General features: G+C 38.0%; 1 protein-coding gene across 1 annotated transcript in view; it reads right to left on the minus strand.

Moving 5' to 3' along the window:
• Positions 1-26,357, minus strand: part of Gabrg3 (gamma-aminobutyric acid type A receptor subunit gamma 3) — a 624,026-nt gene that overhangs the window by 274,165 nt on the left and 323,504 nt on the right.

Genomic DNA, 26,357 nt, shown 5'->3' on the forward strand with positions numbered 1-26,357 from the left:
TACCTGAGAAACATTTAAAGAAATGTGCAGCATATTTTGTCATCAGGGATATGGAATGCAAAACTATTTTAAGGTTTCATCTTGTATGAGTCAGTATTTTATTACCTTAGACTCTTGATTTTAGGAAAAAGCAGGAAGTACATTTTTTTAAAAAAATAGCAATAAATTCAGAGATCTCCCTGCTTTTGTAAGCACAGACAATAACCTAGCTGGGTGGAATCTCCCCCATGCCTGGACCTGAACTAGTCCTATTCTAGGCTGACCTTGAACTCAGGAATCTGCCTGCCTTGTTTCTTTCTGACAAGCTTTCACATTAGTGCAGGTGCCTTGTTCTTTTAGGTCTGTGAAGGCCCTCATATAATTCATATCGCATCTTTATATTTTACATTGTTGAGAAATTATATATTCTTGAACTTGTATTTTCAGAGTTCTATCCTACAGCCTTAAGGGCTGTCCTGAGATCACAACACTTAATATTTTGCTAAGGACATTGGACACACCCTGACCTCCCGAACTCAGGTTGCTTCTAAATATCATGGAGTCAATACACTTGGCAGGGAGAACATCAGCTGAAGGAGAAACATAAAGTAAATTACATACATTATTATACAAACAAGCCTTATGCTTAACAACTATCAATATTCATGGAACCCATGCCCTGCTAGCTCTGCTCCAAGGGTGAGAAATGTATCACACCATCCCTTCCTGGATTTGGCAAACACAGTTGGAATCCCAGCCTTGAGAAAGGAAGTGGGCACAAGCCCTCACCTAAACTCAAAAGCTATCTTCAATTGATAAGTTCTAGCAAAGGAAAAAATAGTTTTCTCCAACAGAGTCTCACTGAGTATACAAGTAACACTTAAGGACAGACCCTTGCCCACTAGTAGATGTCCATCACCACTACAAACTTAATGGTAGTTTGGAAGAGTTTTTGTTGTCATTTGGTAATAATGTTTGCCTGGGCTCCCCCGCCCCTTTCCTTTTTAAACATCACAGGTCTTCTTTTGGTCCTTTGCTTATATAGTATGGTTACTATTTTTGTGTGTTTTTGTGGAATTTCTCTGTATGAATTTGTGTATCTCCACATCTTTAATTGTTTCTTGGGCATTTTCTTTATATATATATATATATATATATATATATATATATATATATATATATATATATGTGTGTGTGTGTGTGTGTGTGTGTGTGTGTGTGTGTGTCTGTGTCTGTGTCTGTGTCTGTGTGTGTATGTATTTTATACAATTCAATTTGTTTTTAATGAGAAAGAACATAGATTTAAGTTAGTGGAGCAGTGGAGCAGACCTGGAAGGAATTGGAGAAGGCAAGAATAACTAAAATATATTATATGAAAAAGTGTATTTTCTAATAAAAAACAATTTTCTCTACTAAAATAATTGTTAAGGTTCTAGTAGTTTTTATCTATTAGTCATAAGATGTCTCTTCTGACACAGAGATGGACAAAGAATGATTGTTCTGGAGGGCTAAAAGTATCCCAAAATAAGGCAATAGCCACTGGACTTGCAACATTCCAATCTCTGCCCAGCACTAAAAGTTTCAATTAGTCAGTGAATCTCTGCATGTACAGCTTTTTCTTCTTCAGTAATTTTCATTCACATGTAGTACTGGAAAGCAATATGTAAATACTAAGAAAAGGAAAGCAGTCAATATTCATACCTAGCTGTAATGCCTATAAACCACAATGATCAGCATCTCTAAAATTGTAACAGTGGCATTTATATGCTAATGATGCATGATAGCTGCTTGAATGGATACAAGGCACACTTAGCAGAAGGAAAATCATACCCTTTCCTGTGACCAGTATCTAAGAGGAGAATGTCCTGCTGTCATTTTCTTAGACCCATGTTACTCCTAAGTACATTCTAAAATCTTATCCTTATTCCAACAACTGAGTATAAGCGTTACCCTTCATCACAGAAGCTTCTTTTTGCAGGAGATGGAGACCATAGAAAGCCCTGACTAGTTAAGCCAATTAATTTTGGGTCCCAAGCCAAAAATAGTACATATATAATGCAACTCCTGTACCTAAGGCTCAGGGAACATTGTGGAAGGGGGAGGGGTGGAAAATTGTAAGATCAGAAAATCAGGTATAAGTTTATGCCTTCTATATGTGACAGGAAAGTTACATAAAGTGAGGACATGACCGCCCGAAGGTATGGATGAAGGAAAATTTTTATTGTGAGTATGAGGAAAAAGTACAGCTAGAGGTGACTGGAAGTGTTCAGAGCAGGGAGAGAAAAGTGTAGACTAAACCAGGCTATGAGAGAAAAGAGAGAAGGGGAGAGCAAGAAACAAAGACCAAGAGAAAGGGGCAAGAGTGTGGGGACCAAGAGAGATGGGACTAAGAAGATCAAAAGAGCTGATGGTCAAAATGGCAGGGATATATAGAAATCAGAAGCTGGGGGAGGTGATTCCATGGGCAGTAACTTGGGTAAGAGTTATGGTGAGAAGATACGAGAGGAGCCACAGGTACTGAGTGAGCCTGGAGTCCAGCCTGCACGGATTCATATGTTACTAGGCACCACAGTCAGCCATGTGTCCTGAGTTCCTTTAGAGACAGAAACGACACCAGGAAGTCTCAACAACATGACAAGAGAGGAAAAATAACACCAGGTCAAATCCCAAGGGAGATGAGAAAAATTCCATGGGACTCAAAAGCTAAATGAAGAACTACAAACAGGTACAACTACTGCAATGGAGAATTAGCTTTCTCCAGGGATGCACAGACAAGAGCTAGAGGTGAGCACTGCAACCATACACATGCAGGGATCACTGAAGGGATTAAGCAAGTTGGGTTCATATATTCATCTGTTTACTTAACACCAATATTTACAAAGAGGAGACTATAAATTTGGGATGAAAAGAGGGAACATGTAAGAATGGGAAATGGTATAGATACATTTAAATTAATATATTAGCAATAAATGAAATGTTTTAGTTTTATCTTTATCCCTTCAGCCCTGAAGGGATATAAGATATGGTATCACTTGTTTGTAGATAAGTGCTTCTTGGGGGATTAACAGTCAGTAAACTAAAATTCTTAGAAAAATAATCATCCCTATGTTAAAGATTATACAAGGCTGATTAGTTGGCTAGAACTCTGTCACTGGAGAGTTGCAATTAACATTAGCTATCTTTATTGCCCTCACTTGTTTATTGGTTACTTCTGTGACTGCCATGATATTCTTTCAACTAAAGAATCAGGTAATAGCTTTGGCATGTATTTATAGACAACTAGCTTTACAACTCCAAAACCAAAAATGCCCTCAGATGCCACATGGAACCTATAGTAAACACTCCCTGCTTTGTTTTGACTTGCCAGCTGGATGGTTTCACTGATGTACTTGGGGAATGCTGTGATTTATGACTTTCATTTGCTCTGTAAATACAAATGGGTGCTCCAGCTAAATTTCATGTGTTCTATAAAATTTCACAGCCTCTTCCACACTGCGACATATAATTTGGGACCACCTGAATCTGTTTTATCAGACCATTGTCCCCTGTATTTAGCTCAGAATAAGTGATCTCTCCTCTTCGAAGTCAGACTTGCTTGTATTGACAATTTTGGCATCCAATATGGGCGCAACAAATGATCTGCTTTCCATTTAGGAAGCTATCATTGCGTCAGAACTTTTTCAGTCTATGAGCCATCAGACACAACATTTAGTTGGTTGCTAGTATTTGGTTGTTTTGCTTGCCATTCCTACAATATATAATTTGGCTTTTATCTTTCCTCCTCCTCCTCTTCCTCCTCCTCCTCCTCCTCCTCCTCCTCCTCCTCCTCACCTTCTCTCTTCTGTGTTCTCTCTTGAGTTTAAAACAGGGCCCCATTTACTTAAAAATTCTATGAGCATCTGATAGTCAAATGGCAAAGGTGAGGAGCCCTTGTTTCTTCTGGTTCTTTTGTGTCAGGAAACTTCCCTTCTGAATGTGCTGAAGCCTTGAAAGGAAAACTCCAGAAAGCACCCCCAATGCTAATGGTTAGCAGAAGCCATATTGGTTCAGGAAGGGTGATCACACAGTCCTTCCCTCATTTATAAATCATAAATGGGCAGGATAAATCGGAGTCAATATAGTGGGAAGAAACAGTAGGGACAACTACCAGGGTACTACTCTTATGAGCAACTGATAAACTTTATCCAAATAAGAAATTTCTCCAGCTAGCTTAGAAGGCTGTGATTTCTAAGAAAGTGAGGAGACACTACAAATTGTAAACACATTGAAGAAGGGGAAAGCATTAGAAGGGAAATAAAATTGGGTACTCCAGCTAATTTTGTGTTTAACAATTACAGTAATTCAGCAGGCAAGTATTTTGAAAACTTGGGAGATCTAACCTAACTTTACTTTTGTTGTGCTCAGTGGGCAATATCTGGTATTTTCAAATCATTTCGTCTTTTGTTCTTAGTTTCGCAGTAGCCTAGATGCACTTAAATGATAGAACTGGTTTAAAGCATCTAGAAGAATTAAGAAATTGCTAATTGGCCAAAGAAGTCAATAAGAGTATTAGAAACTGTATCAAAACAGAGATAGGGAGGGAAGGGGGGTCAAACCACAGGAAATTAATGTAAAGTTAAAGGTTGCATTGTGAGCTAAGTATAAATTCTGAGCAGTTTAAGTTTTCTCAGTTCCCATCTCATTTCTCATCCTGTGACTGTTACCACCCTTCCCATCTTTTCCTTCTTCTCCCTTATCTAGCAATTCCCAAGCAGAGGAAATACCCTCATTAAAGATCATGGCCTCTTTTAAAATAGAGGATAGAAGAGAGATGCTGATGGGATCACACTCCCTGGGCAGAAGCTGAGCTATGAATTTTGGTAATGATTTGCCCATGATCATAGAAGAACCTTTTGTCACTGGTTAAATGATTTCAGATTGCCATATTGACCTACAAAACAGAAGTTTCTAACATTTCCTAATTCAAAATTCCCACTGTAAGGTTGGTTCCTGTCTATTGCTTAGGTTTTAAACATGTGAAAGGAGAATTAATTTAGGTGTACATGACAAGCTTCACCTTCTGTCCTTGGCTTTTGTTTAGGGAAGCTCTGTCTAAGAGACATAACTTTCTAGATTTTTTTCTTGCTAAGAGTGGAGTCTAAATTAATGTAATTGTTTCTTCCTGCCATTTTGTGACTAAAATAACATGTGTTAAAACACAATCTGTTCTAAAACTTCCTAAAAATAAACAAGTATCAAACTTTGGCAGTTACATTGTTGCACATTTTAAATTTTATTACTAATCTTGGCGTGCCTAATTTAAAGTATGGGTGTACCTATGCATGTAAATGTAATCAATTTTAGGATGCTTTTGGATTTTTTTACATGACCAAAGTCTATATTTAACTCTTAAACTTCTGCATTTCAGCTATGAATGGCTTAGGGAAGAAACTAGAATAATCTATTTTATCAAAAGAAGCAGAAGCAGGAGAGAAGACAGCAATTCAGGCTACATGAGCCCTACACACTAGTGCTATCATTTTCTTAACTGACTGACTTAGGAGGGACCAGCTCAGTAGGAGTGGAGTCACCACTGTGCAGATGAGCCTGTTTTCTGTAGGAAAGCTGACTCAGCATGAGCCAGAGAGGACTAAGCCAGTAACCAATGTTCTACTAGTTTCTGCTTTAAGCTCCCACATTAAATTCCATCTATGATGGAATTCAAATAAAACCTTTTCTCTCCATGTTGCTTTTGGTCGTGATATTAGCATAGCAATGAATCTCAGACTGTTATAGAAACTGGTACCAGGAGATTGGGTCTGCTAGTACCTGTATTGAACTTGACAACTTGGAATTTTAGGGAGAGGACTGTGTAAACTTTGGAACAAAAAAGCCATGGAGTATTTGGAGCTTAGTGGCCTGTTCTGTGGGAGCTAGGTGTATGAGAACAGTAAAAGAAATGCAAACAAAAAAAAAAAAAAACAAAAAAGAAAAGAAAGTTCTGGCTTGTGGAGTTCCAGAGGACATAAGAGACTACCAAATCTTTTTTATGCTATTTTAGATGAAAAAAAATGTATGGAAGTAAAAACCTTGCCTATTACTGGGACAATGGATGCTGATTAGCTGGAAGGGAAAAATCATCTCTGATTAATAAGAGGCCATCACCAATGAGGCAAAACAGTCAGAAAAACATTTCCTCACAGCCTTCACACAGAAGCTGTGGTCTGAGGACTCCAAAGCTGTATCTCAAGCTGCCAGTAGAACTGGGCAGTACGTCAGAGTCCCTCGTGGTGCTGGTTATGAAGGGTCATAAAGTGTGGGGGAGACTTGGCACCACATGGCAGAGTCAGCATACTTGAAGGGAACCTGTTGAAGAAGGAACAGTCTGAGTTACAGGAGAGATCTCAAGATATTGGAGATTTCACAGCCACATGATATCTGCTAATAACAGTAGGTGTGGCGTGAAGCTAGCCTGAGCCTACAGGATAATCTACATGTGCTGGAGGGCAGAAATGGAGAAGTGTCTTAGTCCACAGCCTTTGAAATGAGAATATTATGAATGAGCCCAAGCTGCAGGACAGTGAGAAAAGAAATTGATATATGGTGATAGATTTTAGGTTTCCCTTTGATTTAATTTTAACTATGCCCTGGTTCTTCCCCTTTGAAGCAAGACTCCATTTAAAAAAAAAAATAAAAGCCGGACCTTGAACTTTTAAAGACATCTTGAACTTTTGATGTGATAAAATATTTACGGATTGAAAACTTTTTAAACATTGTGTTTTATATCGTGAAGATAGCATGAGATCTTTTGGACAGTAAGTGTAACAGTATGACTTAAAGTGATACGTTTATTTTTTAAAAGTGTTAAGATGTGGTAAATAAGCTGTCAATCTGAGGATTTCTTAGATTAGACTGGGCTCTGAGCATGTCTAGAGAGCCTGTGTTATTTATTATTATTGTTACTGCTATTGTTATTGCTATTAATGATGATTGATTAGTTGATTGATGATTGATCGATTGAATGATGTGACATGGCATAGGTACTATGGATGAGGACGACTGGACAGGAAGGCCTGGGTTGCATACGAAAGCAGGTTAACCATGAACCAGAGAAGAGCAACCTAGTAACCATTGTTCCTCTATTGGCTTCTGCTTTAAACTCCTGCCTTCAGTTTCTGCCTTGGCTTCCCCGTAACCTAACAATTCTTGGCCCTTTAACTTGCTTTTGGTCAATGGTGTTTACTATAGTCACAGAATGCAAACGAGGAGACTTCAGCAATAAGATCTTATAATCTATTTCTGGTGGACAATGACAGCAGGAACAATTACTTATACTCCTTTTGAGATTTCAAGGGCCTTTCCCACATTGTCAATGGATGTTTTTGCTTGATAACCTATGGCATTGGGAAACAACTTTATTCATGTCCATACAGTACATCCATTCAAACATTTTATTTTATTTCTTGATTAGCTTCTAAACCTGGAGATTTCTTTATAACCTTTTCATTGTTCCATCTCCCACTTGTAGCATTTTCACATCTTGCCTCTACACTTTCTATATCAAATATAAAAATCACCAATGGCAACAGAATTCATATTCTGCTCTCTTAATTATTCAGTGAACTAGTATAGGTTGATGACAGACTATATCATCTAAAAAGAATTTAAATATCTGTATTCTACAAATGAGTTCATATTCAAAATCAAGAGATAACAAAGGCTATTTTATAAAAAAGAAAAAACCCTTGAAACCGGATAGACCCATATTTCAAGAGTTTATGATTCATCTTTTATGAGTCTTCATATGTCAAACAATGAAAATTATCAGGCATTAAAAATTTTAAATAATATTCACATTTTGGCATTAAAAGTAGATGGAAAATATAAAAAAATGATTATTAATGATATCAGGTTTTTTTATTTTACATAAAAAATAAAATTTTATAATGTCTGTGAAAACTATAAAATTCTAATTTTTGGCAACTTTTGTTTTAGATCTTTACCAATCCTATATCCAATAGAGGGCAATCATCCAATATATACAGAGAACTCAAGAAGTTGGACTCCAAAGAATCAAATTACCCTTTGAAAAAATGGGCTACAGAGCTAACAAAGAATTCTCAAATGAGGAATATCAAATGGCCGAGAAATACCTAGGATTACAAGCTAATACAAGCACTCTGGAAATCAGTCTGTAGGTTCCTCAGAAAACTGGAAGTAATTCTATGAGGACCCAGCTATACCACTACTGGGCATATACCCAAAAGATGCTCCAATGTATAGCAAGGACACATGCTCCACTATGTTCAAAGCAGCCTTATTTATAATAAGAACCTGGAGAGAAACCAGATGTCCCTCAACAGAGGAATGGATAGAGAAAATGTAGTACATTTACACAATGGATTACTACTCAGTTATTAAAAACAATGACTTACTGAAATTCATAGGCAAATGGAAGGAACTAGAAAATATCACCCTGAGTGAGGTAACCCAATCACAAAACAAACACATATGGAATGCACTCACTGTTAAGTGAATATTAGCCCAAAAGCTCTGATTACCCAATCCCCAGACCACATGAAGCTCAAGAAGAAGGACAACCAAAGTATGGATGTTTCAGTCTTTCTTAGAAGGGGAAACAAAAATATTAATAGGAGGAAATACAACGACAAAGTTTGGAACAGAGATGGAAGCAAAGGCCTTCCAGAGACTGCCCCCTACCTGGGGGTCCAGCCCATACACATACAGCCAGCAAACCCAGACAATTTTGCTGATGCCAAGAAGTGCCTGCTGACAGGACCCTGATATAGCTGTCTCCTAAGAGTCTCAGCCAGAGCATGACAAATACAGAGGAGAATGCTAACAGCAAACCATTCAACTGAGAATGGGGTCCCCATTGGAGGAGTTAGAGAAAGGACTGCAGGAGCTGATGGGGTTTGCAACCCCATAAGAACAACAATACCAACTCAGGGACAAAACTACCACCCAAAGATTGCACATGGACAGACCCATGGTTCCAGCTGCATAAGTAGCAGAGGATAACCTTGTTGGGCACCAATGAGAGAAGCCCTTGGTCTTACCAAGTCTCAACACCCCAGTGTAAAGGAATATCAGGGCAGGGAGGTGGAAAGGGGTGGGTCAATGGATGGGAGAACACCCTCATAGAAGAAGTGGGTAGGGGATGGAGTAAGGGGTTTATGGACCAGAAACCTGGGAAGGGGATATCATTTGTAATGTAAATTTAAAAACCCAATTAAAAAAAAGAAAAGAAAAAAGAAATGTTCAGCATCATTAGTCTTCAGGGAAATGCAAATCAAATCAACTCTGAGATTCCACCTCACACCAGTCAGAATGAAAAAGATCAAAAACTCAGATGACAGCAGATGTTGGGCAGGATGTGGAGAAAGAGGAACAGTGCTTCATTGCTTGTGGAACTGGAAGGTGGTAAAACCACGATGGAAATCAGTCTGACAGTTCCTGAGAAAGTTGGACATAGTACTACCTGAGGACCCAGCTATACCACTCCTGGGCATATACCCAAAAGATGCCCCAACATATAACAAAGACACATGCTCTACTATGTTCATAGCAGCCTTATTTATAATAGCCAGAAACTGGAGAGAACTCAGATGTCCCTCAACAGAGGAATAGTTAAAGAAAATGTGGTACATTTACACAATGCAGTGCTACTCATCTATTAAAAACTTTACTTCATGAAAATCATAGGCAAATGGATGGAACCAAAAAATATGCTGAGTGAGTTAACCCAATCATAGAAGAACACACATAGTATGTACTCACTGATAAGTGGATATTTGCCTAAAAGCTCAAATTACACAAGATACAATTCACTAACCACATGAAGCTCAAGAAGAAGGAAAACTAAAGTATGGATGCTTCAGACCTTCTTAGAAGGGGTAACAAAAACACTCACAGGAGGAAATATGGAGACAAAGTGTACAGCAGAGACCGAAGGAAAGGTCATCCAGAGACTGCCCCACATGGGAATATATCCCATATCCGGACACCAAACCCAGACAATATTGTGAATGCCAAGAAGTGCATGCTGACAGGAGTGGTGTCTCTTTAAGTTTCTGCCAGAACCTTACTGATACAGATGAGGATGCTTGCAGCTAACCATTGGACTGAGCACGGGAACCCAAATGGAGGAGTTAGAGAAAAGACTGAAGACGCTGAAGGGTCTTGCAACCTCATAAAAAGGACAACAGTGTCAACCAACCAGACACTCCCAGAGCTCCCAGGGACTAAACCACCATGTCTACCAGTACACAGGGCTGAACCTATGGCTGTTGTCGCATATGTAGCAGAGGATGACATTGTCAGACACCAGTGGGAGGAGAGGACCTTGGTCCTTCCAAGGCTAGATGCCCCAGTGTAGAGGAATGTCAGTGCCGGGAGGTGGGAGGGAGTTGGTGGGTGAGGGAGCATTTTCATAGAAGCAGGAGTAGGGGGAATGGGATAGTGGGTTTCTAGAGGGAAAGCTGGGATAGGGGATAACTATTAAAGTGTAAATTAAAAATATCCAATAAAAATATTTAAAAAATATTGGTAGTTTACCAATTTTTTGTGGAAATATTTTGCAATGACACTATTGTTTTCTCACTTCTTATGTAATGTGACTATTCATTTTACTTTTCAAAGTTATGATCAGGTATAATACCAAAACAATTGGACAATTGAAATTATTAGTTCTGAATAATAGTTATACTAATTTAGGCATTAAGGTTATCTTTCCTAATATTAGAACCAGTCATTCCACATGAGGTCATAAATATAAAGTGATGGGAGCAGATGCAGAGACCCACAGCCATCTATTAGGCAGAGTTGGGGGAAACCCACAGAAGAGGGGAGGGAAGATAGTCAGAGTCAGAGGGGTCAAGGACACCACAGAATCAGCTAAACAGGGCTCATTGAGATGATGGAGACTGAGGTGACAAACAGGGACCCTGTATGGTCTGAGATAGGTCTTCTGCGAATATCTAATGTTGTGTACCTAGTGGTCTTGTGGAATCCCAACAGTGGAGTGGGTGGGTGATCTGACTCTTTTGCCTGCACTTGGAACCCTTGTCCTCCTACTGGGTTACCTTGTCCAGACTTAATATGAAAGTTTATGGTTAGTCTTATTGTAACTTGTTAGGCCATGATTGGTGGATATCCCGGGGAGGTCTGCTCTTTTATTTGAAGGGATATAGAAGTAGATGTGGGTGTGAAGAGATGTGGGAAGACAGACTTGGGAAGGAGTGGAGGGAGGAGGAACTGTGGTAATAATGTAATGTATGAGAGAAGAATAAAAGACAAAAATCAAGAAAAACTAAAATGAAACAATGAAACGCCTCACATACTCTATTGATTGAGTATCTTTATTTCATACAAAGGGACAACTACTGACAAAAAGAACACATTGTCAGACTGGTTAAAGATGATTTATAGGACAAATGAGTTAAAATGCCCTTTACCATCATGGGCCATATTTTCTATTTTAGGCCTCTTCCATTTTGGCCTAATAATGTTCGTTGTTATATTAACTTTAAATGTAAGTTTTCAACAAGTGAGACATGTATTAGGTCGTACAGAGCTTGAGAAAAGAAAAGAACAATCTTGTGTGAACCACAATGGCCACGACGGTTATCATGGCCCAGGAATATCTTCAGTTCTGCTGGTCCTTCCCGCTCTTACACAGCTTAGTAGTTACTCGGTGGCGTGCTATCCATATTCTAGGAACGGAGATCCTGAGTGCCATAGGCTCCACAGGCATAAAATGTGAAATTGGGCTAACTAGAGGAACTGAATAAGTTTCCAGAATTAAAAAGCTATACTTATGTACAATGTCCTACAAGTCTAACTTATCGATTAGCCCTGACGGTGGAAAGTTGGAATGTATTCATCCAGAGTCAAATTAGCCTTTTGTCCCCTTTATCACCATCCATCATTCCCCTTTTCTGTGCCTGCCATCTTTGTAAGTTTGTAATATTTTTGGAATGGATTAACATTACAGGCCACAATCTAAAAGCTTCAGAATGTTACTATATAAAATCTCAGACTTTAAAAATTTTATTTAATATGTTTTGTGATGACATCATAGTTATATCGTATCTCCTGTTTCCTTCCTCCAAATTCTCCTATACATCTGCCCTGTTCTCTTTCAAATGTGTAGAGACTTTTATTTTAATTGTTGTTAATGCATATATGTAACCCGATCAAATTACATGTTACTTGGATATGTGTTTTCAAGGCTAACCAATTGGTGGTAAATAACAAAATTGGTGTGCTTTTCTCTGGAAGACTCATTCTGTGACATTCCTTAGTTGCCTATAGTTCTTGATGTAGGGTTGGGGTCTCTTGGTCTTTCCCTAATTTTAGCATGTCTGTTTTTATCCATGTTCAACTCATGTTGTGACAGTTATGTTGGTGAGACTTTATGGACATAGCTCCTGGTATTCTCAAGAGACTCAGGAGACACCATCTCACAAACTATCTAATATTAGCTCTGGTTCTTACCTGCTTCCTGCCCCCTCATCAATAATGTTCTCTGAGCTTTAGATGCAGGGGTTGTGTTATAGATGCATCTGCTGGGATTGGGCTCTAAAAATCCGAATTAGCATTGGGTGTAGTTATCTGTAATGGTCTCTCCATATTGCAAAAAGAGGCTTTCTCTACAAGGTTGAAGACTATACTTATATCTGAAGATTTGGAGCTAAGAGATTCCACTGAGAGAGAACATGCAAGTTTTGTCTTCCTGGGTCTGGGTTATCTCATTCAATATGACTTACTTTATTCTCATCCATTTATCTAAAACATTCATTTTTTTGTAGCTGATTAATATCCCACATTTTCATTATCTGTTTGTTGATTGTACAAAATTTAGGTTGTTATCTTTTCCTAGCTAGAGTGAATAAGGGCATTAGTGGACATGGCTGAGCAAGTGTATGAGGGGTAGGAAGCCAACTCCTTTGGGCATATGCCAAGGAGTGGTGTAGATAAGACACACAGTAGGCTTCCTTTCAGCTTTATGGGAATTCTGAACCCTGATTTCCATCCAGGCTTCACCAGTTTGCAACTTTACCAATAGTGAACAAGAATTCCCTACTCCTCTGCATCCCTCCCGACATTGGATGTTGGCTGAGCCATTGATCTTTGACATTTCGACTGGGATAAGATGGAATTTTAAAGTTGTTGTGATTTGCATTTCCTTAATTGCTGGGGATGGTAAGTTTATAAAGTATTTCTTATCTTAGCCTTTGTGTGTGTGTGTGTGTGTGTGTGTGTGTGTGTGTGCATTCATTGTGTATGTGTCTGTCTGTCTGTGTATATGTATGTGCATGTACATGTGTCTTTTGAGAACTCTACTTAGGTCTGAGGCTCAGTTATTTGAATCAGTCAGGTTTTTTACCCTTTGACTTTTGTCTACTCTGGATATTAATCATCCGCCATGTGTGTAGCTGGCACAGGCTCTTCCATCCTGTGAGCTTCCTCTATGCCTAATTGTTTCTTTTTTTGTAACCCCCATTCCCAATTGTTTCTTTAACTATTGCAGAAGTTTCCTATTTGTATGAACTCTCCCTTGTCAATTTTGGTATTAATTTTTGGTAAATAGAGTCCTGTTCAGGAAGTCTTTTCTTAAACTCATGTCATTTAGGGCACTAGCTATGTTTATCATCTGCCAGTTTCAGTGTTCGGATTTAAGTGTTGGTCCATTTGGAGTCAGTTTTTCTGAAAGGCCATAGATCTGGGTCTAATGCCTTCTCCTGCATATGCATATCCCATTTTTCCAGTACCTTTTGTTGAAGATGCTTTCCTTCTCCAGCAAATGTAGACTGCAGTTGTGTGTACTCATGATTGTATCTTTGCTTTTGTTCCATTGGTCGCATGTCTATTTTTGTGTCAGTACCATTCGCTTGTGAATCAAATGTATGTTCTCAGCTATTGTTCCAGTGAATGCTTGCCTACCTGCTGCAGCCAGGGTGCAAAGCCAGCTTAAGAGAGAAGGAAGGTGTGGGTTATTGGAAGAACCATCTAAGACATGATTTGGAATTTATCCTGAGAACTTTCCATCTTGCTTTTGTCCATTATTTCTTTAGTATGGCTCTTTTCTTTCTGAATTGTAATGTATATTAATCATGTGTCACTGTATGTCTGAAATATGTGATTTGGTTTTGATTTGTCAGGGAATTACAATTGATTACCTTGAGTTTCAAAAGAGACTTTGGACTCTTAAACAGTGTTAAGACTGGGAAAAATTATGAAAACATTTGATCTTGGACTGAATACATTAACATTATGATATGGCTACAACCCTATTGGGGGCAGAAAGTAGAATATGCGTGTTTGAATGAGATTGGCATACACACACACACACACACACACACACAGATATATACACATACACAGATATATATATATATATATATATATATATGCATTGAAAAGGTTGTGGGAAGGAATTGTGATCATGAAAGAGGTATTTCACTGTGGTGGGATTTGAGGTTGCAAAAGCTCACATCAGGACCAGTCATTCATTCTTTCATGTGCTTATGAATCAAAGGTAATCTTGTAGCTACTACTCTAGCTTCACGCCTGCCTCCTTCAGCAGTGCATCCAGGATGATCACAGACTGGCCACCTGAAACTTTAAGCACACCTACAATAAAATGGTTCCTTTTATAAGCTGCCTTGTAACAGATAATATTACACAGCAATAGAACAGTATTGTTCATAGCAATAGAACAGTAACTAAGACACAAGGATATTTTGCAATCTGGAGTGGTAATTCCTCTAACTTTGTTATTTTGCTCAGGATTATTTTGTCTACCCAATTTCTTTTAGATTCTGTATGACTTTTAGGGTAGTTTTATCTATTTCTGTGAAAAATGACATGGGGATTTTGATAAGGATTGAATCAAATCTGTAAAGTTTTGATAAAATGGTCATTTTTATAAAAAAATTTTAAGAGTCCATAAGCATCAGATATCTTTCCATTTTCTAGCTTCTTTATCTCTTCAGGAGTTTAAAGTTTTCATTTGTGCAGGTCCTTCATTTGCTGGTTTAGGTTTATTTCTAGGTATTTTATTTCTTTGAGGCTACTGTAAATGGGAGTGCATAGATGAGTTCTTTCTATGTAATTTTGTTGTTTGGTATAGAAATGCTGGTGAATGAAAATGTAATGCAGGGTGACTCAGTATCCCGTTGCATTGCTGAATTTGCTAATAATTTCTAAAATATGTGGTAGGATTTTGAGTCTCTCTCATACAAAGTATCCTGTCTCCTTCAAAGAAGGATATTTTGATTTCTTTTTTTCTATATTTGTACCCTAGAATTTCTTCCTCTTATTATTGTACTTTAAGCACAAAATCGAAAAGATGTAGAAGTAATGAAGATCTCTTTCTCTTTTCAGAGTTCAGTGGGATTGCTTCAAGTTTTTCTTTACTTATGATAATGTTTGTTTTAGTCAGTATTCTATTGCTGAGAAGAGACACCATGACCACGTCAATGCATAAAAGAAAGCATTTAATTGGGGGCTTGTTTCCAATTTAAGAAGTTTAGTCCATTGCTATCATGGTAGGAAGCATAGTGATATAGAGGCAGTCACTGGAACAATAGCTGAGAGCTATATTCTGATCTGTAGGGAGAGAGAGAGAGAGACTGAACTGAGCCTGGGCCTGACATGGGCTTTTCAACCTCAAGGCCCACCCCAGTAAACACAAGTTCTCCAACAACAAAGTCATACACACTCCAACAAGGTGACACTTATTTATTCTCAAATATGAAATATGTCACTCCTTGAAGATTATAGTTATGTGTGTGTGTGTGTGTGTGTGTGTGTGTGTGTGTGTGTTTTCTGTGGCTTATTCCTGTGTAGCTTTTATTATGCTAAGTCATGTTCCTTCTAGTACTAAATTCTCTGGACCTCTTACCATAAAGGTATATTGGATTTTGTTAAAGGGTTTTAGTGTGTCTATTGAGAGGACCCTGTAATTTTTGTCTTTAATTCCATTTATGAGGTTTATTACCTTTATTGACTTTCATATGTTGGAATATCTCCACTTTGGGGAATAAAATAAACATGATCATGATGGATAATGTTTTGATATTTGTTGGTATTATAGTTGAAAGTGTTTTGTTGAACATTTTAAAATTTATGTTTATCAGAATACTAGGTTCTATAGCATTCTTTTTAGTTATATTTTTACTTGGTTTTAGTATTAGAATGGTGGTGTCTTTACAGGAGGATTTTAACAATGCTCCTTCTCAGGCTGGAGAGATGGCTCAATGATTAAAAACATTGGATACACTTCCAAAGGCCTAGCACTCACATGTAACTTCAGTTTCAGGGGATTGAACACCCTCCCACATATATACATACAAAAAATAACAATATACATAAAATAAAAACATAAATAGATCATTAATTTTTTTCCTTCTGCTTCTATTTCTTTGGAAATTTTTACTTCTTCATTAGTAAATCTTCCCTTGCTCAGAATGAAGTACCCTTTTTTATCTCTTCTGATTAGTATAAGTTTGAAGTCTATTTTGTCAGATATTATAAAAATGACGCCCATGTTTTCACTGGTTCCATTTGATTGGAATACTTTTGTCCATTCTTTACCCTAAATTGGTGTTTCTTGTATAGGTAAATTGTGCTTCTTGATTGGGAAATTTGGTTCATTAGTTCATTGATATTTAATATCATTATTGAAAATTGTGTATAAACTTTTGTCATGTTTTTGGTGGTGTTGTTTGCCTTCTCAGTGGTAGTTTGTGTTTTAATAATCATGGCACTGTATTTCTTTTCACCATCTTGCTGCTATGTTCATCTCTTCAGCCTAAAATATGGCCTGCTATGTTTTCTTTACATTTGGTTTGGTAGATGTAATGCTATTTAGGTTGTACATATCATGAAAAGTACAGCAATTATACCAGATACTTTTTGTAATTTTATTTGTAAGGCTTTCCTTTGAATTTTTGTAGTAGAGTTATTGGGTTTTTCAATGCCATCTCTATTTTAGCATGTGTCCTCTACAATGTCACTATTTCCTTATTGAATTCAGCTCTTACGTCTTGTATCATCTTACTCATTTCTATCAGTTTTATCTTTGTGGCTTTTTGTTTGTTTGTTTTATATCACCTAAGCATTAATCTCCTTAAAGTCTTTCCTCTTAATCTTACTGAAGGGTTATGCATCCACATAAGAACAACAATATCAACCAACCAGACTCCCCAGAGCTCCCAGGGATTAAACCACCAACCAAAGAGTACACATGGAGGGACTAATGGCTCCAGCTGCATATGTAGCAAAGGATAGCATTGTCTGGCCTCAATGGGAGAAGGCCTTGGTCCTGTGAAGGCTTTTTTCCCCAGTGTTGGGGAATACCAGAATTTTGAGGTGGGAGTGGTTGAGTATGAAGGGAAGCATCCTCATAGAAGTAGGAGGAGGGAGGATGGGAGAGGAGGAAACCAGGAAAGGGGATAGCATTTGAGATGTAAATACATAAACTGGTTATCTTGATTCACTGTAAATGGGTACATTGCCTCCAAGCAAGTAAGCTGATTCCCTGGGGTTTGAATCTGCCCTCTTTCTGGAAAGCATCACTCAGTCTTCATGATCAAGTAGCTTTCCTGAACTCAAAGACTTCTCACAATGGTGTATTAAAGATTTCTTCTGTCTCAGAGTTTCTTCCATAAGAACTGATATTGGCTCATAGAAGAGCTGGCACAAGGACTGGCAGGTCACAACTCCTTTAGGGAATACTTTATAGTAGTGTGGAAGGTCAACAATGGAAATACTTCCACAGCATCAGAGTGCCCTTGGGTATTTGTCATATTACAATGCTTGGGTGGTTTAACTAAGTTAGTCTGTGGTGAATCAAATAATTTGCATTTCTAAGACGTTTACTTTGAGTTCAAAGTCCAGACCTTAAAAACAGAACAATTAAATAGGAAATTATATGGGGATGCAATTGTATAAAATTCAAGGCAAATCAGACAAGATACAGACCCCCAGATTCTGTTTTAAACCTTCTGGCACCTGTGAATGTGGTCATGTCAGTCTTCCTTTAACTGATACTCATCCCATAAAACACATTTCCCTATGTCCTCACCACCCTACTAGTTCATCCTTAACTCCATATTTCCAAATGTGCCACAGACCTCCACTAAATCTTGCTTATTTGCTTTAGGTGTATCTCTCTTTGCATGTCTCTCTGTCTCTTTCTGTGCGTTTCTGCTTCTCTGTGTGTTGCTCTATGACCCCGTCTTTCACTCTCTGCCTCTCTCTCTGTCTCTCTCTCTGTCTCCCTCTGTCTCTCTGTCTCTGTCTCTGTCTCTGTCTCTCTCTCTCTCTCTCTCTCTCTCTCTCTCTCTTTCCCTCCCCCGGCACTGACCCCCAACACACACTCTTTATATTGATTTTTTATCTGTGTTTTCTCTCTTTGTCTGTTCTGTTCAGGTAATGGATGGGTTCCAAGTACCAAGAATAGCATGTCTATAGTAGATGCTCAATAAATATGTGCATGGATATTAGCAGCATTGTATACTAGTCTGATTTTTTTTTTATCTCTTACACCTTTGAAGACTTTTATGCAACTGTTTTAGTCTCTCCTCACGAGAACTATTGTTGACATAAAGGCATGGTTGCATTCTCAGAACTTAAGTGACTTAAGTGGTCTATCCATTCCCATTTTCTTTTATTTCCTTTGGGTCAGATTTAAAAAAAAAAATTGGCCAATTAAGAAAGACTGTGAGGTTGAACCCCAGCCAATGGGAACACATACAGTCTCAACCTGCATTAGAACAAAAACCAAGTAAATTTCCTGCCTGGGTGTGGGGTGTGTTTGCTCTCCCACTTTTGTGAGAAACTCTCTTGATTGAGAATAATCATGAGATCGCTAAGAATTGCTTTGTTTTGGTGTTCCTTTGAGTGACATCATGATTATTTCTAAGGATGGAACATATTTTAATAATTCATTTGCAAAGTGATCATTATGCAAAATCATTAAACTACTTTTATTTTACGTTTTTTTAAATTTCTTTTATTACTTTTATTTGTCCCTGTCTTGTCCCTTTTTCTGGTCCCCTCCCAAAGTTCCTCATCCCATTTCTCTTCCATCCCTCCCTCCCTCCCTGTCTCCAAGAGAATGTCTCCACCTGGACCAGACCTTCCCATTCCCTGGGGCCTCAAGTCTATCCAGGGTTAGGTACATCTTCTTCCACTAAGACCAGACTAGGCAGTCCTCTGCTATATGTGTCAGGGACTTCGGACCAGCTCTTGTATGCTGCCTGTTGGTGGCTCAGTGTCTGAGTGATCTCAGATGTCCAGGTTAGTATAGACTGCTCGTCTTCCTATGGGGTCGCCCTTCTTAACTTCTTGCAGCCTTTCCCTAATTCAACCACAGAAGTCCCAGATTCAGTTCAATGGTTGAGTTTAAGTATCTGCATCTTTCTCAGTTAGATGCTTGTTGAACCTCTGAGAAGTTAAGCATGCTAGGCTCTGGTCTGTAAGCATGCCATAGCATTAGAAATAGTGTCAGGCCTTGGAACCTTCCTTTGGTTGGTCACTTTAGATGGACACTAAATTGAGCCAATCACTGGACCTCCTTTCCCTCAGTCTCTTCTCCATGTTTTTGTCCCTGCAGGTTTTTTAGACAGTAACAATTCTGGGTCAGAATTTTTAACTATGAGATCACAACCTCATCCCTCCACTTGATGCTGTGTCTTTGTACTGGGAGTAGACAGTATGAGCTCCCTCTTCCTATTGTTGGGCATTTCATCTAAGTTTCCTCTCTTTGAGTCCTGAGAATCTCTCATCTCATAGGTTTCTGGTACTTTCTAGAGGGTCTTCCCCAGCTCCCACATCCAAAGGTTGCATATTTCTATTCATTCTGCTGGGTTCTCCTGTTCTCCTCCATACCCACACCTGATACCATGTTCTTCTTTTCCCCTCCCTTTCCCCTCTCCACCCAAATCCTTTCCTCCCTCTGCCTCCCAAGTAGGATTGAAGCATTCTTACTTGGGCTCTTCTGCTTGTTAATCTTCTTGAGCTTTGTGGATTATATATAATCCTAGGTATTCTGTACTTTTTTGATTAATATCCACTTATTAGTGAGTACATGTCATGCATGACCTTTTGGGTCTGAGTTACCTCACTCAGGATGATATTTTCTAGTTCCATCCATTTGCCAACAAATTTATGATGTCCTCTTTGTGAATAGCTAAATAGTATTACATTGTGTAAATGAACCACATTTTCTGTATCCATTCATTGTTTGTGGGATATCTGGGTTGTTTCCAGCTTCATGTTAGCATAAGGCCACTAGGAACATAGTGGAACACATGTCCCTGTGGTATGGTGGTACATGCCCAAGAGTGGTATAGCTGGGTCTCTAGGTAGATCTATTTCCAATTTTCTGAGGAACCTACAGACTGATTTCCAAAATGGTTGAACCAGTTTGCAACCCCACCAGTAATGGAGGAGTGTTCCTCTTTCTCCACATCCTCTCCAATGTATGCTGTCAACTGAATTATTTATCTTAGTCATTCTGATTGGTGTAAGGTGGAATCTAAGGATCATTGTGATTTGCATTTCTCTGATCACTAAGGACTTTGCACATTTCTTTAAGTGCTTCTAGGCCATTAGAGATTCCTCCATTGTGAATTCTGTTTAGCTCTATACCGTAGTTTTTGATTGGGTTGTTTGGTTTTCTTGGAGGTAAGCTTCTTGAGTTCTTTATATATTTTGGCTATTAGCACTCTATTGGATGTTGGGTTAGCGAAGATTTTTTTCTCCAATCTGTAGGTTGTTGATCTGTCCTATTGACTGTGCCTTTTACCTTACAGAAACTTTTCAGTTTCATAAGGCCCGATTTATCAATTATTGATCTTGGTATACTGCTTAGGAAGTCCTCCACTCCCATCCTCATCCCTGTGCCAATGAGTTGGAAGCTCTTTCCCAATTTCTTTCCTATTAGATTCAGTGTATCTGGTTTTATGTTGAGGTCCTTTCAATGATCAAGTGTCCATAAGTGTGTAAGTTCATTTCTTGGTCTTCAATTCTATTCCATTGATTGACCTGTCTGTCTCTGTACCAATACCATGCAGTTATTTTTATCAATATTGTCCTGTAGTACAGCTTGAGATCAGGGATGGTGATTCCCCCAGAAGAATTGCTTTTGCTATCCTGGGTTTCTTTGTTGTTTTCATATGAAATTGAGAATTGCTCCTTTCTTTCTCAGCCTGTTTATCATTTATATAAAGGAAGGCAAATGACTTGAGTTACTTTCAAAACTGGCCACTTTGCTGAAGTTGTTTATCAGCTAGAGAAGTTCTCTGGTACAATTTTTTTGAGATCACTTATGTATACTATCCTATCATCTGCAAATAGTGATAACTTGACTTCTTCCTTTCCAATTTGGATCCCTTAGATCTCCTTTTGTTGTCTTATTGCTCTAGCTAGAACTTTGAGTACTATATTGAGTAGATACAGGGAGAGTGGTCATCCTTGTCTCTGATTTTAGTGGAATTGCTTGAAGTATCTCTTAATTTAATTTGATATTGGTTATTGATTTGCCGTATATTGTTTTTATTATGTTTAGGTATGGGCCTTGAATTCCAGATCTATCCAATGCTTTTTCAGCATGTAGTGAGATGATCATGTGATTTTTTTCTTTTAGTTTGTTTATATACTGGATTACATTAATTAATTTTCCTATATATTGAAGCAACCTTACATCCATGGAATGTAGACTACTTGATCATGGTGAATGATTGTTTTGATGTGTTTTTTGATTTGCTAGAATGTTAAGTATTTTTGCATGAATATTCATAAGCAAAATTGATTTGATGTTCTCTCTCTTTGTTGGATCTTTGTGTGGTTTAAGTATTGGAGTAACTGTGGCTTCATAGAATGAATTAGGTAGTATTGCTTCTGTTTCTATGGAATAGTTAGAGGACTATTGGTATTAGCTCTTCTTTGAAGGTCTGGTAGAATTTATGGCCCTGAGCTTTATTTGGTTTTGAGGTTTTTAATGATTTCTATTTCTTTAGAGGTTATGGAACTGTTTAGATGTGTTTGCTCATCTGGATTTACCTTTGGTAAATGCTATCTATCTAGATGATCATACATTTCATCTAGATTTTCCAGTTTTGTTGCGTGTATACTTTTGTAGTAGGATCTGATAAGTTTTTTAATTTTCTCAGTATCTGTTTTTATGTCTCCCTTTTCATTTCTGATTTTGTTAATTTGGATACTCTCTATGTTAAATGAGAGTTTTGCTGGATATAGTAGCCTGGGTTCACATTTGTGTTCTCTTAGGATCTGCATGACCTCTGTCCAGGCTCTTCTAGTTTTAACATCTCTGTTGAGAATTCTGGTGGAATTCTTATATGTCTGCCTTTATATGCTACTTGGCTTTCTGCCCTTACAGCTTTTAATATCTTTCTTTGTTCCCTGCATTTCATTTTTTGATTATTATTTGATGAGAGGATTTTCTTTTCTGGTCCAACCTATTTGGTGTTCTGTAGATTTCTTGTACATTTATGACCATCTCTTTCTTAGGGAGTTTTCTTTTATGATTTTGTTGAAGATGTTTTCTGGCCCTTTTATCTGAGAATCTTCACTGTCTTCTATTCCTATTATTTTTAGGTTTGGTCTTTTCATCGTGTCTGAATTTCTTTGGTGTTCTGGGTTCATAGTTTTTATGTTTTATATTTTCTTAGACAATGTGTCAATATCTTCTAAGATATCTTCTACACCTGAGATTCTTTCTTCTATCTCTTGTAATCTGTTGTTGATGCTGGCATCTATAGTTCCTGATCTCTTTCCTAGGTTTTTCACTTCCAGGGTTGCCTCCATTTGTGATTTCTTTGTTGCTTCTACTTCCATCTTTAGGTTTTGGACCACTTTGTTCAATTCCTTTACCTCTTTGCTTATGCTTTCCTTTATCTCTTTAAGGGATTTTTTTTGTTTCCTCTTTAAGGGTATCTACCTTTTTACCTGTATTTCTATCAGTGAGTTATTTATATCCTTTAAGTACTTATTTTCCTGAGATAGGATTTTAGGTCAGCATTATGGTTTTTAGATATTTGTGGTATCCAGGGCTTGCTGCGGTGGAAGAACTATGTTCTGATTGTGCCAAAGTATATTGGCCTCTTTTTCTTATGATCTTATGCTTGCTTCTTGTTATCTGGTTATCTCTGGTGTTAACTGACTTGGGTCTCTCTCTCTCTCTCTCTCTCTCTCTCTCTCTCTCTCTCTCTCTCTCTCTCCAGCCTACCTCCTGTGTCCCTGAGATATTGCAGGTCTCCTGGGAGATCTTTGGCCCTGGTGGGGTCTTCAGAGGAGCAGACACTTTGATGATCTGCCCCACCAGAAGACGGAGGCTGGAAGGGACATGGAGGTTGAGTAGTGGGGAGGTGTCCCGTGTCTACTGGGCTCCTCAAGGGTCCCAGATGCTGAGGTTATTTGGGTGGGTCCCTTACCTGTTGCCCTATTTGTGGCAGATCTACTGAGAGGCCTTCGCCCTATGGGGTTTAAAGACTTAATCTGCTGCTTTACCATTTTATTGCTCTTCACTCACAATTTTCACTTCAAGTAAACAAGCCTAGTTGTGTATTTATTCTTTCTTTAATCATATCTTTGCTATATGATACTGCAATTCTACCAGGAGTCTGTCTACATAGTCAAAATCTCTTTACATCATTTATTTCACATCTGCTTATCCTGTATCCCACAAGAATATATGAGACACTGTTTTTGATACAAATAAGAGAATTTCTTATCATTTCATAAATAAATAGTCATGTTAGCTGCAGTCAGTGATCGTTTAACATTTCCCATGAGCCTTAGACATCTTTAGCAATGCAGCATGTTGAAGGTTTATCATGAAACAGTTCCTAAAAAATTATTAATGGGTAATATTAGCATTATTAGGAAAAGTAAAGGCAAGCCACATCAGATTTTCTTGTTGCTATGGAAATAGCCCTGATTTCATTTCCCTTTGTCCCTTTTCTAAAAGCACTTGTGTTTGCTGCTGTGATAGAAATAGCCTGCGTCCTGGGAACCATGGCAACAACTTGAGAAAAGTTGCTTTTCCTGTTGTTGCTTCTCTCCTATCTTCTCCCCAGGACCCAATCCTCATTTTAGCTAATTACTATGATGATTATTTGGAAAACAATTAGAGGCACTGTTCAATCTGAACACAGGGGTGGATGGTGGGTGGGGAGGAACTGCCTAACCAAACCCTTGTCTCCACATCTGATTTTCATTCTATAATGAAAACAAGAAAACAGCAGGCTCATTTCAGTTACTAGGCAGCCCAGCAGTGGACAAACACATGGGTGTCAGCTCACTGTTTAGACTGCCACTGAATGCTCATGTGTTTGTTTTTCATAATCTTAGAGTACCACAAAAGGACAAACTTGCTATGTCTTGTGAACATTTTCCATTCTACATGCAACAGAGGCTATAGATTACTTAATTTGGTTTTTAACTCAGACATCAAATGGAAAGCAATGTTTGTTTTAAATGAGTACATTCACAGCGATGGGTTTCACTAGGAGTCAACTTCATGGGGAGAGACCAGAAGGCACAGAAGTCAAGGCAAAGCAATGTTTCATCCAAGCACAGCATAAACATTAACATGTAAGACATTAGGATTTGTAAAATCATATAGTATGTTTAAAATTTCATCCTCAAAACAATGTTTAAAAACAAGTAGAAACTCACATTAGCCTGAAATTCAAAGCCTTTGCCCACTGACTTATTTTTATAAGCACAAGTTCTGTCTATCATTGTATAGCCAACATGAAAGATTGTTCTATGCATTGAGGATTTTCAGTAACTTACATCTTGTTAAAAATGCATATGTGTGTATGCATATGTGCATATTATTTATTGCATGTATTATATACACACATATAAATAATTCTCTGTGCATATTATGTTTAATTGCTACAATGAATGAAGGTGGTTTTTGTGGTTGGGATATTAATCACTATGCAGATCAATAAACTTAAAATGAGTTTTCTTAACCTTTATTATTCATTTTTTGAAATATTTTTGGTGTGTGTGTGTCTGTGTGTGTGTGTGTGTGTGTGTAGTGGAGGTATATGTTCATGTGAATGTATGTACCTATATTTATGACAGCACAATCATAATACTTAGAAGCCAGTGGTTAATAACAGCTGTCATATTTCAGTTAGGTCACTTAGCTGGTAAGTTTCAGAAATCCTTATCTTAGACACACACACACACACACACACAAACACACACACACACACACACACACACCACACACACACACACACACACACACACACACACTTTCTGACAATGTGTAAGTGAAAATCCTCAATGTATTGTGAAAATCCTCAATTTACTGAACAAGCTTCCATGTTGACTTAATAGCAAGTAGAATGTGTACTTATAAAAATAGACCAGTAGATAAAGTCTTTGAATTGGTTTTCTATTTGTTTTTAAGCTTTAGAAATCCATTTCTTCCTGACAGCTCAGCATGATGACAAAGCCGTATCTCCCATGCCCAGGTTTCTACATGGGTGTTGAGTCTCCAAATTCAGGTCCTTATGCCTATGCAACAAGCACTTTACCTTTGCAGACTGAATCATCTCACTACACCCTATTGTTTTGGTATGTCTTACATATCCTGAACTTTTTTTTTAATACTATATATATGAATACACTGTTGCTTTCTCCAGATGCACTAGAAATGGACATCAGATCTCATTACAAATGTTTGCAAGCCACCATGTGGTTGCTGGGAATTAAACTCAGTACATTTGAAAGAACAGCCAGTGCTTTTAACCAGTGAGCCATCTCTTCAGACCCCCTGCACTTTTGTTTTTACTGTTAACATTGTTATTGGCATGCTATGATTATTATAACCAATGGCCCAACATTCAAAAAGTATTACTCTCTTTTTCTTCCATTTTTTATTAAATTGGATATTTCTTATTTACATTTCACATGTTATTCCCGTCCATCAGCCCCCTAACCCCTCCCCCTTCCCCTCCCTTTCTATATGGGTGTTCCCCTCTCTTAACTGTGGTCTGTGCTTCTTTCAGTTTTGTTAGCTGTCCCCTTCTGCACTTATTTTTTCAGGATCCACCTGAATCAGTAGATACTCTGCCTTTGAGATACTTCCTCAGAGTTCTTTAGTTTTTCATGACTTTGACAGCTTTGAGGTGTTCTAGTCAGATAATTATCTACAGTTAACACCCAGTATTTTTGTTTACTTGATTTTTATGTTGATTTCCACCTGATTAGCTTGGCGCCATGGTCTGTAGATAAGGCATGCCACAGCAAGTGCCTAGCATGTAATGCCACATTGAGACAGTTGTCAGCATGCCTTAATGCTACTGGTATCACATTGA

The sequence above is a fragment of the Rattus norvegicus genome, chromosome 1, assembly GCF_021556685.1.
Source record: "Rattus norvegicus strain SHRSP/BbbUtx chromosome 1, alternate assembly SHRSP_T2T, whole genome shotgun sequence".
Classification (NCBI taxonomy): domain Eukaryota; kingdom Metazoa; phylum Chordata; class Mammalia; order Rodentia; family Muridae; genus Rattus; species Rattus norvegicus.